We start from the raw sequence: 19,609 nt of genomic DNA on the forward strand, positions 1-19,609 counted from the left end.
AGGTAGGCTCCATGCCCAGTGTGGAGCCCAACGCAGGGCTCAAACTCATGACCCTAAGATCAAGACATGAGCTGAGATCAGGAGTCAGTGCTTAACCGACTGAGCCACCCAGGTGTCCCATGTAGCTAAAACTTTCAAAACACTTAAGTACAAGGTTTTGTTATAAGAACTTTGTATATATTAATCATCTCGACAACTCTATGAAGTAGGTATTATTATTTTACTCCTTTTTATGGATGAGGAAATAAGAGACGCAAAGATTAAGCGTCTACCCAGCATCACACAATTAATAAGTGATGGAGCTGGGATTTGAACAGTTAAAAAGAAAACCACAGGCCCAAAATGAAATTGCTTAGTCCAAGTCACCAAACCTGGACTTAATACCTAACCTAACTGCAGTTCCAACCTCCCTGAGTAACCGGTCAGTCAGGAATTTTCTGATCAGCACAAATGAAATAATCTCTCACATGTGATCTCTCCATTCCTCCCCTTGCCCAAGGAAGATGAGGTCATCCACCTAGTAAAACCCCCATCCCTTCCCGCTAAGGGAAGGCGACTTTGCTGAATCAATCTCTTCTTTTCTTTTGCTAATAACTTCCTTACCCCACTGTCCTTCCTATAAAATCCTTCCTTCCTGTACAACTCCTCAGAGTCCCCAACGGTCTAGCATCCCTGTTGCCAGATAGGATGCTGCCTGACTCATGAATCGCTTAATGAAGCCAATTAGATGTTCAAATTTACTTAGCTGAATTTTTGTTTTTTAACAGAACTTAAGTACTCTGGTGTCAGAGTTCGTGCTTTTAACTAGTATTTTACCTAGTGACTAGTATTACCATCTACCATGGCTCTAAAGGTCCAATTACACAAGTAGGCTCCCTTGGGGAAAAATCAGTGGTCTACTAGTCTGTGGGATCCCCAAAGCAAGAACTGTGTTTATCTATCTGCTTCTGTACCAATTAGCTTTTGCTGCATAACAAACGAGTCTAAAACTTAAGGACCTAAAAACTACAACCATCAATTTCACTCACAGTTCTGTGGATTGGCACTTGGGCTGGGCTTTCTTTTGCTGGTCTTCCTTTTGCTGGTCTTCTGCTGTGCTTAGCCGAGTTGCGTCAGTTAGCTGCTGGCCTGCAAGGCATCTCTGCTTCCACCTGTTAGCTGTCAGCTGAGGCAACAGGAACCCTGGGGCCATTGGTCTCTCATCATCCAGCAAGCTAGTCTGACCTTCTTCCCATGGCAGCAGTGGCAGGGTCCCAAGAACCTGTAGAGTGGATAAGGCCCAGTGAACAACAGCTCTTCAGGTCTCTGCTTGTATTCCATTTACTACTGACCCAAAGCAAATGCAAATCACATGGCCAAGCCCAGAATCAGTGTGGGAGGGGACTATCTCGAAGGCATAAATACACAGGTTAAGTAATTGGTGACCACTTACACAATCTACCAATATCTCCATAACCCAACACAGAACCTAATAATAAGTAGTAGGCACAATATAAATGTTTAGTGAATTGAATGCTATTTCCCCTTCATGAAAAATCAAGATAAGACCAACAATCTCTTCCCTCTCTGCACTAAGGACACCACATCAAGCAGATGGAAGAGTCTGCCTGACCCCTCCTCACAGAGGAACACCACACTGTGGGTGACGGGGCCCATCACTGGATGGTCACCTCTTAACACAGGGTCTTCTCAGCTCTTGGGGTGAGGAGTGTGTTCTTACTGGTGGCTGCTTCCCAAGCTCTTAGAATCCCAGGACTTGCTCCTATCAATAATTCCCTCAAGCTTCCCAAGGGATCTCCCCTTCTCCCACAACCTCTGTGGGGTCCCCTCAGGGACACCTCTATAAAGCTGCTCCAATTAGCATCCCTGGTCACCCTCCAGTGGCTCCTTAAAGTTGTGCAGCTATTTTAGGATAAGTGTTCAAAACCATTCCACAACTATACCAGAAGACATGGTTGTGTGTGCTTTAGGTCAGTAGTTTTCAACAGGGGGTGCTATTTTCCCCCAGGGGACATTCAGCAGGGTCTGCAGAGATTTTTGGTTGTCCCACCTGGGAGAAAGGTGCCGTCATCTAATGGGTAGAGGCAAGGGATGCTGCACATCCTACAATGCACAGGACTGCCCCACCACACAGAATTATTCGGTTCAAAATGTCACAAGCGCCACAGTTGAGAAACTGCCTTAGATTCAGAGTGAGTCCTCGTTCATCCTAAGGAGGCACCCACTGCCCCACCCAGGGTTATTACATAGTTGGATGGATCACTCCCTCTGGGAAGAATCGATCTTTAGTCAACAACCCTAAATTCTCTCTGTGCAACTTAAATCTCAGGAACAATTTGTGTGGCATCCTGCAATTCCATAGGTTAGACAGACAAAGTAAGTTCTAAATGGTAACTTGGTTACATGCAAGATGATCTTATTGTCTCCTTCTATTAGAATCTATGCTCAATCCTACTGATTCTGAGAGCAATTTTCTCAGAAAAGAGGAGTGCTTAAAGGTTTTTATTTTAAGCTAGTTAATAGCCTCAGGAAATGAAAATGGCTTCCAGTGGAGAACAGCGTTGTGGGACTTCCCTGTGAGCCATCTGAACCCTTTGATAAAATGCACATTAGTTGCAAGGAATAAATGACAGGCATTGGGTGTTAACAAGATGACAGTTGTTTCAGGGAGGAAGAGAACTTCTTACTGTCAGAGAGAACACCGAGCACCAAGGGAGTGGAAGCTACACACACATTGATTGCTATGGCAGCTCCATGTACAAAAGCAACAAGAAATAAAAGCCTTGAAACTAGTCACCCATCTTACCACGGAGTTTTAACAGTGCTAATTAGAAGAGAGGAGCTGACATTTCCCTAACATGAAAGATAAACTAAAAGATACCCAGGAAACTTACTTCTGAAAATTTCTCTGAAGAATTCAATAGTAAAGATGCTTTTTATTAATCCTGGACTTGATTCCTTACTTGTTCACTTTCTTATGCTCCCTTATGCTAGCAGCCAGGAACATCCTCCTCACTCATCACCTGGAGTTCCTCATTCAAGAGCGAGGCAGGGAGAGCAAGAAGGAAGTGGAGGGTCTCCTCTTTTCTTCCTCCTGATCTCTGCACCCCTGCCCTCAACATTGGCCATATCTCCACACCATGCCTGGAATGCCAGTGCTGGAGGGAAAGCTGCATCACCCCCTCCATACCCACCTGGATTTGCTGTGTGGCACAAAATCGATTTAGAACAAAAGGCCCTCGACTATAGGTCATTCTCCTCATGCAAGGCCATCCAAGGAAGACCCAGGAGTCTATCTCCAACCACTTGTATTATGAACCCAGCTTCCTATGTGGACCTCATCCTCCAGCATCCTCCAAGCTGGCTGCTACCTGTGACTGCCTAGACACCTCCAAGTAAGCTGTGGAACAGCCATCAAGTGTGCCCAGGACCAGGCCTCAGCAGAGTAGTTTCTCAGAAAAAGTCCCCTATTTGGTTCCTGATTGGGAGTCCACCACTACTGGATCTTATTCCAGAAGCTTCTAACTTCAGAGGAGAAACTTTAAGGAACCATGAGGCTGGGTTCTCCATCCAGGCTAAGAACCACCTTTGGCTGAACTATATTAATTTCCATTCCATCACAAAAGAGTCATAATCTCTGTGCCGAGTGGTAGTTCTGGAATGTAAAGGACAGAGATCACGGACATGCTAGAACAAAAGGATGGCCGAAATGTGCACTGAAAAAAAATAAGCTTTTGAGTCATAAGGTTCTTTGTAAGTGCATATTCTGTACTAGACACTGCACTAAGCACTTTATATACATTTTCTCACAGCCTAGCTGTGAGACCTTGGGCAAGGTGGTGAACCTCTGTTTCTGTTTCCTTTACCAGGTACAAATAGCTACTTTATAGAGCTATTTTAAGAATTAGTTGAAATAAAGTGGCAAGTTCCTGGCACATGACAGCTGTCCTAGTCAGCTCGGGCTGCCATAACAAAATACCATAGACTGGGTGGCTTAAACAACAGAAATTTACTTTCTCACAGTTCTGGAGAGGCGGGGAAGTCCAAGATGAAGGGGCCAGCTGATTCAGTTCCTGGTGAGAGCTCTCTGACTTGAGTTGCAGATAGTCAACTCCTCAATATGTCCTACATGGCCTTTCTTCAGTGCATATGCACAGGGAGGGAAGGAGAGACGCCCATCTCCAAATATTGTCACACTGAGAGTTAGGGCTTCAACATATGAATTTTGGAGTGACACAAATATTCAATCCATAACAGTAGGTATTAAATACACAGTAGCTATTATTACTATTATAATTATTATTAATAAAACAGGTATTGGGGCACCTGGGTGGCTCCATCATTAAGCGTCTGCCTTCGGCTCAGGTCATGATCCCAGGGTCCTGGGATCGAGCCCCGCATCGGGCTCCCTGCTCGGTGGGAAGCCGGCTTCTCACTCTCCCACTCCCCCTGCTTGTGTTCCCTCTCTCGCTGTGTCTCTCTCTCTGTCAGATAAATAAATAAAATCTTAAAAAATAAAAATAAAAAAATAAAAAAAACAGGTATTGACACTCAGGAAACAGCTACAATGGCATGGCCTTGTGTAAAACAAAAGAACTCTGGCTCTGGCTTGACCACTCACTTACCTGAATTGACACTGGCAGAAAGTAAAGCATCGGTTTCTTGGTGCCCTTTCTGAGATTCCCACTGCCGGAGCAGTGTTGAGCTATTTCACCTTGCTGTATGTTGAGGCCTCTGGTGAAGAATGGTCCCCATCACTGGTTGAACACCAGTGATCTGGGCAGGCTGTAGCTGTGCCTGCTGACCATGATCCATTCGACCATCTACAGGGCATTCTCTATGTCCTGCCACATCTAAAGTGCTACATTCCTTGGGGCTCTGCTTTCTTCCAGTTGGGCAACTTGCGATCTTGGTTGCTCTTCCTTATCCTGAGGATCCACAGCACCCAGCATCAAGATTCTCCCCAATTTAAACTTCCAAGCAGATGTCTCTACTTTCTCCTGTTCTCTGATAATCCAACCTGGTTATAGGTTGTCTTCGAAGCAGCCTTTGCGCCTCCCAGGAAATTCTTCCTTTTCCATCCTGGAAAGGGTGAAAAGTATGTTTATTTCTATCTAGATGATCATCAACTTCAAGCAAATAAGCCAAAAATTAATTTCTCAACCATTGTCTCCATGATTTTCAAAAAAATTTTTGCTGATAGACAAGAGGCTATAAAATTTCAAGAAATTCGGTTAAAGGGGAATAAACAACCCTGTTGTTTTCATGGAATATGGAATATGGTCTTTCATGGAATATGGACTCTCATAGGTTCTTAGAGGCCATTTAATCCATACTTCCAGATGAAATTTTAAAGTTTCTCTCAGTCAACTCCACCTTTCACCTCACCAAATGCCAGCAGAATGTCTGATGAAAGGAACATCAAGCTGGACCTCAACAGGTCTGGGCTCTGGACCAAACTCCTATTCAGTCTTGTATATCCTCACCCAAATGTGAGACTGTAAGCTTGAAGTCAGGAATCATGTTTCATACTTAAGTAGCACAACAAAAAGCACTTTTATTTTTAAAAATTTTCATTTATTCCATAACAGCAGGCTGAGGGTGAGTGGTTGTAGAGAGCTAGAGGCACCCCTGAATGCCTTATCTTCGGTAAAATAACTTTTCCATGCGTGAGGAATACTAACTATTGACTGGGAATACACAAGACTCCAGAAAGAAGCCAAGATAGCAGGAGAAAGGAGGGGAGGGGTGCCTGGGTGGCTCAGTTGGGTAAGCGTCTGCCTTTGGCTCAGATCATGATCTCGGGGTCCTGGGATCGAGCCCCGTGTTGGGTTCCCTGCTCAGCAGGGAGTCTGCTTCTCCCTCTCCCTCTGTCTTCTCCCCCCATTCATGCTCTGTTTCTGTGTCTCTCTCAAATAAATAAATAAAAATCCAACAAGATTTTTCAAATTGAAGGAAATCAGTCATTTATGACCACAAAAAATTTGTTCTGCAAATATCAGCTCAGTACCTGTCTTATACAAGCATTTCCCAGAGCTTGAGTGAATGTGGCAATCTGTCATATTCTATTCCTTTCTCATACTATTTCACAGCTTAGATCCTGTCCTGCTCATCACCATGCCAATTCAATGCAACTGGTGAAAATCCAGAGCCACAGGGTACAAAACTTAAGGCACTATACGAATGTTTTTCAAAGCCTAGCATAGCCTAACAATCAAAGAGTTACTCACTGCATCTTACACAGAAATATGTAAATGTTATTAAAAGGATTCTAAACTCCCTTTGGAAGGAATCATTCTGAAACTTTAATTGTTGGAACACTGTAACTGCCATTTAAATATTCCCAATCCAGTCACGCTCTCCCCACTACATGGTTTTCCTTAAAGTTTATCCTAACTTTGAGAATGTTCAAGAGTTTGGAACCAAAATTACAACTGATTAAAGCAATGTTTTCATCCCTGGCTGTGCATTAGAGAGTGGCAGGAAAAGGAAGGGTGACTCCAAAGAGGAGGAAGTAAGATACTTTCCTGGACTCAGAGAACCTCAGGGCTGAAGGTTCTTATTGGAATTTCATGGCTCAAAATGACCTCAAATAAGTGGTTATCTAACCTGTGAGTAATGCCTCCTGAAGCTGCCCATTCTATTTTCTGACTGTTAATAATCAAACACATTAAAATAAGTCTCTAGACTGTAAGCTCCACAGAGCATAGATCTTACTTACCCTGTGTTGTTCACTGATATGTCTCAAGTGCTGAAATAGTACCTAGCACAGAGTAGTCACTCAAAAAATAGTTGTTAAATGAATGAATGCCTCCTGGTGCCTTCCCATGATGATTCTATTTCTACTCTGAAATATCGAAAAGAAGGCTATTTTTCTTCACTGTAACAGCCCAGCAAATAAATTAAGACAACTATCAACTATCGTGTTTACCCCTGCCCAACCCCCATGGCAAATTTTTTCTTTTCCAAGTTTCACATCTATGTTCATTTATAACCATTTCTTACAGGGTGGGTGGGACACCAGTCCCCTCCCAAACAAAGATGTATTGGATGCCTATTGTACAGTCACCACTGGGGAGGGGTGGGACTCTCAAATAATTCTAAGTAATATCCACTCCATTCATCAGAAACGGACTCTGTCATCCACCCACATTGTTCTAATTTGCCCATCAGGATAATTATGACTTTGGCAAATGGCTAGCATAAATCCAGATGAACTGCGTCTGCTATTTTGGCCCAACAGAGCTATGTGGCTGCCTCATCCACCAGGAGAAGGAGGAGAGGAGCAGGAGGAGGAGGAAAAGTAGGGAGAGGAAAAGAAATGAGGTTAATTTAGCACTACTTCATGAGTTCTTTCAGTGGTTTCCAACCTTGACTTCACTTTGGAATCACTTGGGAATTCTCTATAAAGACTCCAAGGCGGGCAGGGGAGGGTGGGCGCGGGGCCCATGTGGCTCAGTCTGTTAAGCGTCCAACTCTTGATTTCAGCTCAGGTCATGATCTCAGGGTTGTGAGATCAAGCCCTGCATCGGGTTCCACACTGGGCATGGAGCCTGCTTAAGATTCTCTCTCTCCCTCTCCCTCTGCCCCTTCCCTCCCAAAAATAAATAAAAAATAAAAGATAGACTCCTGGGACCCCATCTGAGAGATTCTGATTTAATTGCTCTGGGATGTATGCTGAGCACCAGGATTTTTCAAAGCTTGCCCCAAGTGACTCTAATGTGTAGCCAGGGCTAAAGACCACTGCATTCATGCAAACTCCTGAGGATCAACCCATCTCTTTTAACGGGCTCACAATCTTTTTTTTAAACTGCATCTGGCCTTCCACCTGTTTTTGAAAGTAAAGTTTTATTGGAACACAGCCATGCTCATTCATGTACACACTGGCTGCTTTCAAGCTTCAACAGCTGAGGAGAGTAGTTGTGATGAAGACCATGTGGCCCGCAAAGCCTAAGATATTTATTATCTGGCCCTTTAGAGAAAAAGTCTGCCGACATCTAGCTTAAAATCAATATCAAATTCACCAGCCCATAGTTTGGGGAATTCATGGCCTTTCTCTTTCAAAAGATCAAGGCGCTGTTGTTTATTTGTTTGTGCTTCATATGTGGACCTTCCCACCTATTATTTTCCTTGACCCTCTCCTACTATCCATGATTTCTTGAGAGAGACTAGCAATATTCTGGCAATATCACTTATCACAACTCTAAAGATTCAAAGTAATAGATTTTGTTCTGATGTATGAATGTATGTAGTAGAAAACCTTTTAAGGCTGCCTTTGACTGCATTTAATAACTGTCGTGTACATGAGAGTACTGACCAGAATGAGTGTGCATTTTATAAGTGTTGATTTATACTTCCTATCTGAGCATTCCACATACAGTGTGCAGCCAAGCATCCTACTCCATTCTCTGAACCTGTAAGCTATTACAATATGTACAACAATATATATATAGATTACAATATATATAACACATAATACTTGATATATAATGTTTACTATTTAATATGTACCATATGATATCTAATAAGCAAGTTATATCTGTGAGGCAGGTATCATTGCTGTCACACTGTCTCCTGAGCATTTTTGGATTCCACCTTGCAGGTGTTTCTAAAGCTTATGATCAATGATCCATAGGAAAAGAGCTCTAAAATAAATGTGTTTCACTGAAACTTTAGACATGAAGAATATAAGGGAAGACATTGACTTGTAAGAATATCTACCCCTCCGACTTTCCTTAGATTATTCCCATATTGCACAATAATCTGAATTTTTTTTTTAACTATTTTGAAGATTTATCTATTTATTTTTAGAGAGAGAGCAAGTGGGGGGAAGGGCAGAGGGAGAGAATCTTTCAAGCCGACTCCCTGCCGAGCAAGGAGCCTAACACGGGGCTCCTTCCCACAACCCATGAGATCATGACCTGAGCCAAAACCAAAAGTCAGCCGCTTGACTGACTAAGCCACTCAGGTGCCCCATAATCTGAATTTCTGATACCATTCAGCATGATCTTCTGGTAGTGTGGTGTGAACATTTGTAATTATATGTAGTTTTTACACATGCACTTCCACCCCAGGGGAGTTAGAATTAGTGATATTTTTTTTTATCACCTGCACAGTTAATGTGGGCTTTCTTAAAGCCTTGTTTTCCATGTGACATTGGCCAAGTCCTAGAAACTGCCACAGCCAGAGAAACTGCATCAGAATATGGACCTACTTCAATCACACACTTGCTCTGGTCCTAACAGCTTTCAAGTTAGAGGACACGATGCTGAGCCAGGCTGCTGGCAGTCCTCAGAAATTAAGTGTGTGTAATCATGCCTCTTGCATGAAAATCACTTTTGTTTCAGTCAATAAGCCTATGAAGAAAATGGAATCATTAATTGAAAAAGTAAAATCTGAAAAAGCATTTTAATGCATCTACTATATGAAATGCCTTCACCACTAGAAAGCCCTTTGATTGGGGGTCAGGGGGGAAATTGCTGGGAGTTTACAAAGGCTAAATAATCTTTGGAGTGCTCCTAAACCTTTCAGTGGTTTGATTTGAATCAGAAGTAATGAATGGCTGTACGGCATACCCCAGCACCAATATATACAATTTATTAATGTATACTTTGACAAAAAGATACAGGAACCCATTTGGATTACCTTAAAGTCACAAATATTGAAAATACCCAATGGCATATGCACCTGGTCTTGGAATGGCCAAAAAAATGTCTCTCCGCTCCACTTCAGCTGAACTGCCATCTTATTACTCAGTGGTAGCAAGCCCTGCTTCCTGGTCCCTCAAGTTGTGACAGTCTACATCATTGCTGATTTCTGGAAATACACTTCAAATGGTTGCAAAGGGCTATTGTACTTTAAGTGTTGAGTGTGTGGGTTTTATGATCAAATTCTTTTCAAAAGCACTCTATCCATAATGGATTTGTGCTATATTTCTCTCAGCCAGAATGTTTAATTAACCAGAAGACCCCAGTTTCACACGTAGCATAACCTAGTTGAATATATCAAGTCACAGAGAAAGAACTGTTCTGATTCTACATCTGAGCAGGGACATACTTTGTTCTTTCCTCTATCAGAATGTTCCACATTCCAGCTAACAGTAGTAGAGAGGGGATTTGACCCTAACCCATCACCTCTGAGCAAGGAAGATCACCCTCTGTTTTTTTCTCCCTCTCAGTGTCCCACATCTCAGGTAAAAATGGTAAAGGTGGGATCTGACACTGGCCAGACTGGCTCTATAGCCCACGTTATCTGCATTTCACAATAACACCTCAGATTATGTTTCAAATATATCAAGGCTGCTTGCTAATTAAAATAAGGCTGGGGTAAATATTTTAATAAGGCAATTAGTCACCTGATACTCTCTGTTGGTCAAATTCAAAGTAAAATACAATCACCGTATGACCTAGCAATTCTACTCCCAGGTATATACCCCCAAAAAGTGAAAACATGTTCACACAAAAACTTGTACATAAACGCTCACCGCAGCATTAATTACAAGAGCCAAAGAATGGAAACATCCCAAATTCCCATCACTGATGAATGGATAAACAAAATATGGCATTTCCACACAATGGAATTTTATTCAGCCACAAAAAGGAATATTCTGACACATGCTACAACTTGGGTGAACCATGAAAATATTATGCTGAGTGAAAGAAGACTGACACAAAAGACCACATACATATGATTGCATTTACATGAAATGTCCATCAACAGTAAAGCTATAGAGACAAAAGGGAGATTAGTAGCTGTCCAGAGCTGGGGAGATGAGAATGGGAAATTGGGAGTGACTGCTAATGGGTAGAGTTTCTTTTTGGAGCGATAAAATCTTCTGGATGAGATTGTGGTGATAGTTGCATAACTCTGTGAGTATACTAAAAACCAATGAATTGTAAACTTTGAAAATCTGAATTTTATGGTATGTGAATTAAATCTCAAATTTTAAAAAGAAAGGGAAGAAGGGAAGGAGGGAGGGAGGAAAAAAGGGAAGGAGAAATAAAAGCCTAGCACTAAGAGAGAATACTCAAGGAAGAAAAAAACTGTAATGGGGCGGGGAGAGAGGACTCCCCAAGGTTGGGATTCAGCCCTCACCGGGGAAGGTGTGGCTGCAACCCACCTGATGGCAGAGAAGTTTGCCAGATTGCCCTGGGCCAGAGCTGGTCTGTGAAACAAGTGGAACCATGGCTGGGCGCTGCAGGCGAGGGCTGGCAAGCTGGAAATCCCCCTACTGAAAGCCAACAGGGGAAGGTGGTAGGAAGAAAACTGTCCGCTGGGGTGCTGATGAAATTCATTAGAAAGCTGCCCTTAGAGGTATTGTTGAACTTGCTGGGAAGCTGGCAAGGGCACTGGCCAGACTCTACAGAAAGCCACAAGGGTGCCACCCACAGGGATGCCGCTGAACTCCCAGGGAAGCCAGCCAGGGCATCTGTGGAAGATGTTGTTGCTGGGCCCACCACAGCTGGGGCACCTGCAAAAGTCGCCATGAAACTGCCTGCAGGGGTGCCCCTGAAACTCACTGGGGTGAGTTTCACTAGATGTCTCACATACCGACCCAATACCACAGGGGGAAGAAGAAGCAAAGCACAATGAATCCAAGAAAAGAAGCCCCGTCCTCCTCCAGAGTTTCTCCAGCACCCTCTACCCATGAAGCTTAACATGGTGCCAGCTAGCAAAGGAAAAACATTCCAGTATCACAATCAGGGCAACAAAGAGCAGATCTGGAGCTCAAAGACAAAAAAATTGATAATGGGCACAAATGCTAACAGCTGTTCTTCAAATACAAAAGCTGATGTTCAAATAAGTTTGGAAAACACTACTTAACATACCACCCTCATAATACACCTTGGTGTTTTAGCAGCACTGACATCCCATGGGAAAGAACCCCCAACTGAACTCTGCTCAAAGTAGCATTTCCAAAACCTACTTGATCACAGAACTCTGTTTCTTCTGATAATTAACACCCCACAGAACACTCACTGGGAAACTGCTCTGAGCATGGTGTGGTGAGACCAGCGTGCAGTAAACAGAATAGGAGAGAAGCAACGGTGTTGGAGAGCAGCTTGTGTGCCTTCACTGAATCACATGGAGCCCGTCTGCTGTTTAAGGGACTCCTCTGGAACAGAATGCACACAAATGAAGTCATCTGGCTGGGCTCCTTCATGGCATTTCCATCATTTTATTTACTGCACACAAACCATAAGTTCTGCAGACATTGTGGAAATACAGTTTATTTAGGTAACTAAAAATATCCCCCGAGTGGCATTTGGCCATTGCTACATTTCCCAACTCCTCCTGTTTGCCCAGTTCTGGCTCTAAATTACCCCTCAATGGTACAATGAAAAGAGGATGGAATTTAAAAACTGGAATTGATGGTATTAGGGTCACAGGTCTTGGAATACCATAATCCTGCCTGGCCATTCACCCCGTTTTTCCTTTTTGGGGGTTCCTGAGGGAACTAGAAGTACAAAAAATAGTGGGTAAGAATCAAAACAATGTTTTATTATATGCCCACTGAAAGGAGCAGACTGCAGCCAAGAAAGGGGTGAGCACAGGTGGGCTATGTGGGGAGACAGTCCCTACATTATTCAGTCTTGGGTTCAAAATCCAGTTCCACACCACTTCTGGACAAAGTAGGGGAGGAAAAAATTATTTTTCCTCTACCTTTCAAATTCGCAGCTGGGGCCCCTGTAACTGAAGACAAATTAATAAGAGAAGCAAACAGAAGTTTATTAACATGTGCACCTCATGTATATATGGGAGATAGCCTGGAAAAACTAAGTAACTCACAGAGGTGGCTTAGAATTCAGGCTTAAATACCATCTACAGCTAAAGACAAAAGAAAGAAAAGAAAAAAAAGAGAAAGAGACAAAAGGGTGTTAGGGAGGCCAGTTATGGGGAAGTGACCAGGAAAAGTACAGTGAACAGGAGTAAGGCTTGTTATACAGATTTAAGCCAGTGCCTTCTCCATCAAAAAGGACATGTAAGTGGCAATCCAAACTACCAGAAAGATTCAAATTACCTATATAGAAAGTACAGAATTCTAGCCCTCTCTGCTCATTTGCTCTGGGGGAAGCCAGCTGACATACTGTAAGCAGGCCTATGGAAAGACCCAAGTGGTTAGGAACTGAGTGAGGCCTCTGACCAACAGCCATGAATACCTAGGACCTCCTGCCAACAGCCATGTGAGTGAGCCATCTTGGAAGCAAATCCTCCAGCCTCAGTCAGGTCTTCAGTTGACCACAGCCCCGGCTGACAGCTTGGCTACAACATCATGAGAGGCCAGAACCACCAGCCAAACTACTACCAGCCAAACTACCTGAGCCAGAACCACCAGCCAAACTAACCCCACACTTCTGACCCTCAGAAACTAGATAATAAGTTTTTGTTGTTTTAAGTCACTGAATTTTGGGGTACTTTGTCACATGGCAATAGATAACTAATAAAGATTCTCCAAATATAATTCTGAACAAGTCATTCTGAACTCTAGGATTCTATCTCACTTCTACACACACATACACACACATATACCTTGAATAAAATTCTCTGGTCATGGTATCTGATGAAACCAGGATTGAGATCTCCAAAATCTTTTAGAGCACAACTACATTCCTTGCATTTATTCCCACATTCATTCATTCATTCATTCAACAAATATTATCAAGCACTCACTATGTGCCAGGCAATGTTCTAGATCCTGAGGATAAAGCAACAAGCAGGACAGACAAAAATCCCTGCCCTCATGGTACTTACATACTAGTGAAGGAGAAACAAACAACAATATATAGAATGTTAGGTAGTAATAAAAGCTAATGAGGTAAAACAAAGCAGTGACTTAGAGATCAATCAAACTTCCACTTCTGGCTCTCAAAATAGTTCAGGGCAGTTTCCCTCCATGTGGTGATTCAGAGACAGAGTCCTTTCATCTTCTGGCTCTATCTTCCCAGAGTCTCAGAGTCCTCTGAAGATGACTAGCAGATGAAGAAAGTGTGGAATGAGAAGGTACACCTGCTTCTCAATCATCTCCAACCAGGAGTGACACACATCCTTTCTACTCACAAACCGTAACAAAATGTTACATGGCCCCACCAAGATGCAAAGCAATCTGGGAAATGTAGCCCCAACAATAGCTCTATCTTCAAAGAGGAACCAAATCTTTGGTAGGCAGCAAATTTTCTCTGTTACAGCTTCATTGATCTATTCCAGCCTTGCCTATTCTACCTGCTAGGGCAGACTTAAGCTCAGGCACACTCATGCCAAGGGAGAACAGTGTCTCCCACCGTTATAGCTAAAATCCCATCACAGGGGTGCCTGGCTGGCTCAATTAGAGGATCAAGTGACGATCTCGAGGGTCGTGAGTTCAAGCCCTACGTTGGGGTAGAGATTACTAAAAATAAATAAATAAATAAACTTTGAAAATAAGTGAATAAGTAAAAAATAAAATCCCATCACAAGAAATTCAATCCTTTATCTGAGTCATTTCCCTATTCCCTAACAGCCTGCCAAAAATGCAGTCACCTGTAGTGGTGGCATATGGAGTTCTCCCTCAATCCTTAGAGAAGTTTACCAGATTTTCTTCTTCATTCCCTGAGACAAGAAAAACCAGTTTAGCTGGTAACTCCATGAGTCGTAATGAGAGAATAAAAGGGAGGCAAAGTGGGCATATGCTAATAACCACTCAGAGCTTTGCCAGGAGTGGTTGGGTTCTCCATCACAAACTTTAAATTACTCCAGGCATCATCTTAACTGCTTATCCACAGCTACTCTCCCAGGTCAAGGGAACACTTCACAAATGCATATTAGCTGCAGAGTCCTTCTCAAAGAGAAAAGAATGGCCCCACTTAATTGCACAAGTAGCTAATGTCAGAAGTAATAACTGAGACGAGAGTGGTTCATCAAAGCAAAGTCAGGAAAGATGAGTCTATTTAAAAGCTAAATGGGGTCCTGAAAGGCAGACCCTGAAAAGAGTGATTTTGAGGCTGATTTTATTTTAATGCAAAGATCTACTCTTTCCTCTCACTCCCTATGATTATTTTATACAAATTGCATTACATCAGTCCCTTGGGAATTACAGGTGTAAGCTCCATTTCCACTTCCTAGGACTGAAAATGACTTCAGAGGAGCTAAACTGGAATTTTAAAACATTGTTTAAACATTCATATGTTCTGGAAGCAATAGATGCAAATGCAGAGATGCAGTGCCTTGGTTGACAGTTTCAGAGTCTCTAACATCAACCTGTAACCTTCTATGCTAAAGAAATTTGTTCACCCGGGGCGCCTGGGTGGTTCAGTCGTTAAGCATCTGCCTTCGGCTCAGGTCATGATCCTGGCATCCTGGGATCGAGTCCCACATCGAGCTCCCTACTAAGCGGGGAGCCTGCTTCTCCCTCTCCCACTCCCCGTGCTTCTGTTCCCTCTCTCACTGTGTCTCTCTGTCAAATAAATAAAATCTTTTAAAAAAAAATTTGTTCACCCAAAACAATTTACCAACTTCCTCTTGGAAAGGCAAATTCTCAGCATATTTCTATAAAAGTGAATTAATTTGTTAGCCCACAAGAATAAAAAAAAAAAAACACCCTGGGTTTTTATTGGCAATCACATCTGTTCCATTCTCTTTGAAACTGAATATGTAAAATGTCACTGCACAGACAGAATGTTGCAGTCATTTTAACCCAGGAGACAGTAATATACATGCTGGTCTTGGTGTTTCTGTCTATGAAATTAGAGTCAGACACTGTGTGAGGACATTACTCTCATTCTAAAGATGCTTCTTAAAGCCATGTAAAGGCTCCCCACTGGAAACCAGTGGAAAGGAGCAGAATTTACCACTGGGAATATATCACTTCAGCATGAGGATTATTTTGAGCTAAAGGCATCAAAACCCAGCCAATTCAGGAAAAACTCTTATCTCCTGTTCAACTGCCTAAATTTACATCAGAAGGGGGGTCTGCACCACGAAGAGAGCCATTACCAGAGTTATCTTTCTACCTAAAAAACTTATCTGGGTAATAGGGCACCTTTGCTTCCCAAAATTCTCCTTTCCCTTCCTGTGAATGGCCTTTCTCCCCTTTGGATCCCCACAGCCCTACCCAGCTTCCCAGCTCAAGATGTCATATAAGCCTCAATTCCCTGACTGCCCTTAGGTGTCATATTTTTATGGAGCTTCTTTATGTAAAAATTTAAATTTGGTTTTCTCCTGTTAATATGCCTTGTGTCAATTTAATTATCAGAACAGCCAAAGAATCTAGAACAGAAGAAGGTAAAATTTGTCCATCCCTACACCTGTTTGCAATTTGGTCAGGACTGTGTTTAGCATTGACAAAGTTTTTGAGAGGGGTTTATCTCTAAAGAATGAGGCTGATTTTCTTTAGGTGGTTCAATATACCTTTGAAGGTATATTAGTTTTCTAGGGCTGCAGTACCACAAACTTGGTGGCTTTAAACAACAGAAATTTATTCTCTTCCAGTTCTGGAGACTAGAAGTCCAAAATCAAGACGATGGCAGAGCCATGCTCCCTCCAAAGGAGAATCCTTCCTTGCCTCTTCCAGTTTGGGGGAGCCCCAGGGGTTCCTTGGCTTATAGAAGCATCATTCCAGTCTCTGCCTCCATCTTCACATGGCCATCTTCTCCCTATCTCATCTGTTTTCACTTGGTGTTTTCTTCTTCTTATAAAAGACACCAGCCTTGTTGGATTAGGGTCTGCCCTAATGACCTCATCTTAACTCGATTACCTCTGCAAAGGCCCTATATCCACACATTCCAGACTCTATTTCTCACATTCACAGGTACCAGGGGTTAGGACTTCAATGTACCTTTGTGGAGGGACACAATTCATCTCATAAAAGAAAGTAACCCAGAGAAGGGATTCAAAGCAATGTTGCAAAGATCATAAAGCCCTCAAAGCTACTACAAGGACTTCACAAAATAACATTTGCAGAGCCTGAAAGCAAGAATACAAATGTTCACATTCCATAAAGTTTAGTGATACAGAGCTTACAAACCAAGCTACAGCAACAGCCCGGCCCATGTTCCCACCCAATACCACAACAGCTTGGGGGCCACCATTCCCTCACATAGGCTAAAGTTGCTGAGGCTTCCTCCAGTAGCCAGCCCTACTGTCTGTGTGTCTAAATGACGGAATGGTTCTCATGGGGCACAGTGAAAGCCAGACCCAGATCTGACTGGATCTGCCCCAAATTAACCAGGTCAAGCTCCCCAAGAAGCCAGGGAGGTCACTTTATCAACTCAAGATTTTCAGGCAGTTCTAAGAAGTTCCCAAAACTGAGGAGAAGGGAAGGAGGGAACACAGTTATCTGGTAACCCCATTTGCCTAATCACCCACTTTGGAGTGATTTAGGATGGCCAACTTTAAACAAAAGCAGTCACTCTTTCTCTGGTTTCCTGGGGCAGAAGTAATGCTTCTCTTTCTCTCTCTCTCTCTCTCTCTCTCTCTCTCTCTCTCTCTCACACACACACACACACACACACACACTTACAGATTCTCAGCCTATCATTATCTTCTCTGGTCGAAGTGGTGAGATGGGAGGATAGGGGAGTTGCTTTCTGGCCTGGAGGGCCTGGGTCAGCCAGTGCATCTCTTTCCGGTAATTCCCAGCAACTTAATTCAGTTGTCATACTTTTTAAAAGTGATTTTAAAACTTTAAAAATTCACAAAACTTTTTAAACTTAAAATTTTATGAGTTCAAAAAAGTTCCAAAAGTCGTTGCCTTTTATTGCTTCTTTTCTTTTTTTAAATTTTATTTTATTATTTTATTTTGTCAGAGAGAGAGAGTGCACACAGGGGGTAGCGGCAGGCAGAGGGAGAAGCAGGCTCCCCGGTGAGGAGGGAGCCTGATGCGGGACTCAATCCCAGGATCCTGGGATCACGACTTGAGCTGAAGGCAGCCGCTTAACCGACTGAGCCGCCCAGATGTCCCCTTTTATTGCTTCTGATGTGCTGGGGTCCTCTAAGGTAAAGGGCCCAGGGCAGGAGCCCCCCATGCCCTGTTCTAAGCACTGATGCCGGGTTGTGATGCATTTGTTTAAAAGAATTCCCATTCCATTATAAACCCTGGAGGGAGGTATAATTCCTGCAACAGCCCCCACTTTGGGGAAAAGGCAGCCCACACTCATCTCACCACTAGGGGGTGAGGTGGTTACTGAGGCCAATCTGATCCCACTGACTGAACCACCCACCACTGGCCAGTCCACCAGGCTCTTCAGAGTCCCTACAAGAAAGACACCTGTTCCACTTGATTTCTGGGCAGAGGAAACGGGTTGAAACACTTTAGTGGAGGCAGGAAAGTTCAGAGAGCCAGCACAAAGAAGGTGTGAGCAGTTCTGAGGTCCCAATATAGGAAAGAGATCCCAGCTTGAAGTGAAGAGACCAGGTTGAGCCATATCCCACCTCTTCCCTTGGCTTAGCCATAGGAACTGGCCAAGGCATTTAAACTCCCTGAGCCTCATGGGTCGCCTAGGCAGCCGACTCTTGGTTCGACTCCAGTCATAATCTCAGGGATCAAGCCCTGTGTCAGGCTCCATACTCAAAAGGGAGTCTACTTGTGGATTCTCTCTCCCTCTCCCCTGTCCCTCCCCCTGCTCTCTCTTTCTCTCTCTCTCTCTCAAATAAATCTTTATTATAAAAAAATAAACTCTCTGAGCCCCAATTTCCTCTTCTGTAAAATGGGAATAATAAATCATAATATCTATGCAGTGTACTTATACAGGGTTGCTCTCAGGATCAGATGTCCAAGTATAAACTAGAAATGCTAGGTTTATTAGAAACTATTGCTTCTGCTCATATACCATCCACTGTGTTTATTGAGTAATGACATTTCATAGCTGTCATGAAAGAGATATAACTTCCTCCAAAGAGTTAAAGTTTTAGAATGGCTTACCCTCTGAGCCTAATAAATTCAAACTTATATAACAATAATATTATTCTAATAATACAAGCAATTATTTAATATTTTACATAAATACTAAAATAATAATAAAACAAGGGCAGATTTTATCTTCAGCATAGTGGGTAATGATTTATGTAGCATAAAGGGAGAAGTGCTGTGAAACTTCCCAAAATAAATGTAATACCTCTTCTATGTTCATGTATAGTTCAGCCATCAGAGAGTTTTTCCTTTGGATTCAGCACCGCCCCTCTTCCTATGTTCCACTTTAAAAGTCAATACCCTTGGGGGCGCCTGGGTGACTCAGTCGTTAAGCGTCTGCCTTCAGCTCGGGTCATGATCCCAGGGTCCTGGGATCGAGTCCTACATCAGGCTCCCTGCCGGCAGGAAGCCTGCTTCTCCCTCTCTCACTCCCCCTGCTTGTGTTCCTGCTCTCGCTATCTCTCTGTCAAATAAATAAATAAAATCTTTAAAAAAATAAATAAAAGTCAATAACCTTGAAAAAGAATAATATATAAATTTGCTAACATGTCAATACAAATGTGCCTGTCAAACAGTATACTTTCCTGATAGGATATGACAAGCCCAAAAGGCCTCTGGGCCCAGGAAAGAAGTGGGGAGCTGGAGAAGAAATGAGTTCAGAAACAGAAAGCAGGATGGTGGAGCTGGTTAAAAGATAAACCAAAGGCAAACTGAAAGTCCCTCCCA

The 19,609-nt window shown here is 42.9% G+C and overlaps 1 long non-coding RNA gene across 1 annotated transcript in view; it reads right to left on the reverse strand.

Moving 5' to 3' along the window:
• Nucleotides 1–817: 817 nt before the first annotated feature.
• LOC116622903 overlaps nt 818–19,609 on the reverse strand; it is a 78,832-nt gene continuing 60,040 nt past the window's right edge. Inside the window, exons 2-3 of the long non-coding RNA XR_004297636.1 lie at nt 4,626–5,082; nt 818–1,261 (exon numbers count right to left, since the gene is read on the reverse strand). This is a non-coding gene — a long non-coding RNA (uncharacterized LOC116622903). The remainder of the gene's footprint in view (nt 1,262–4,625; nt 5,083–19,609) is intronic.

Source organism: Phoca vitulina, unplaced genomic scaffold, assembly GCF_004348235.1.
Source record: "Phoca vitulina isolate PV1807 unplaced genomic scaffold, GSC_HSeal_1.0 scaffold55, whole genome shotgun sequence".
NCBI classification, from domain to species: domain Eukaryota; kingdom Metazoa; phylum Chordata; class Mammalia; order Carnivora; family Phocidae; genus Phoca; species Phoca vitulina.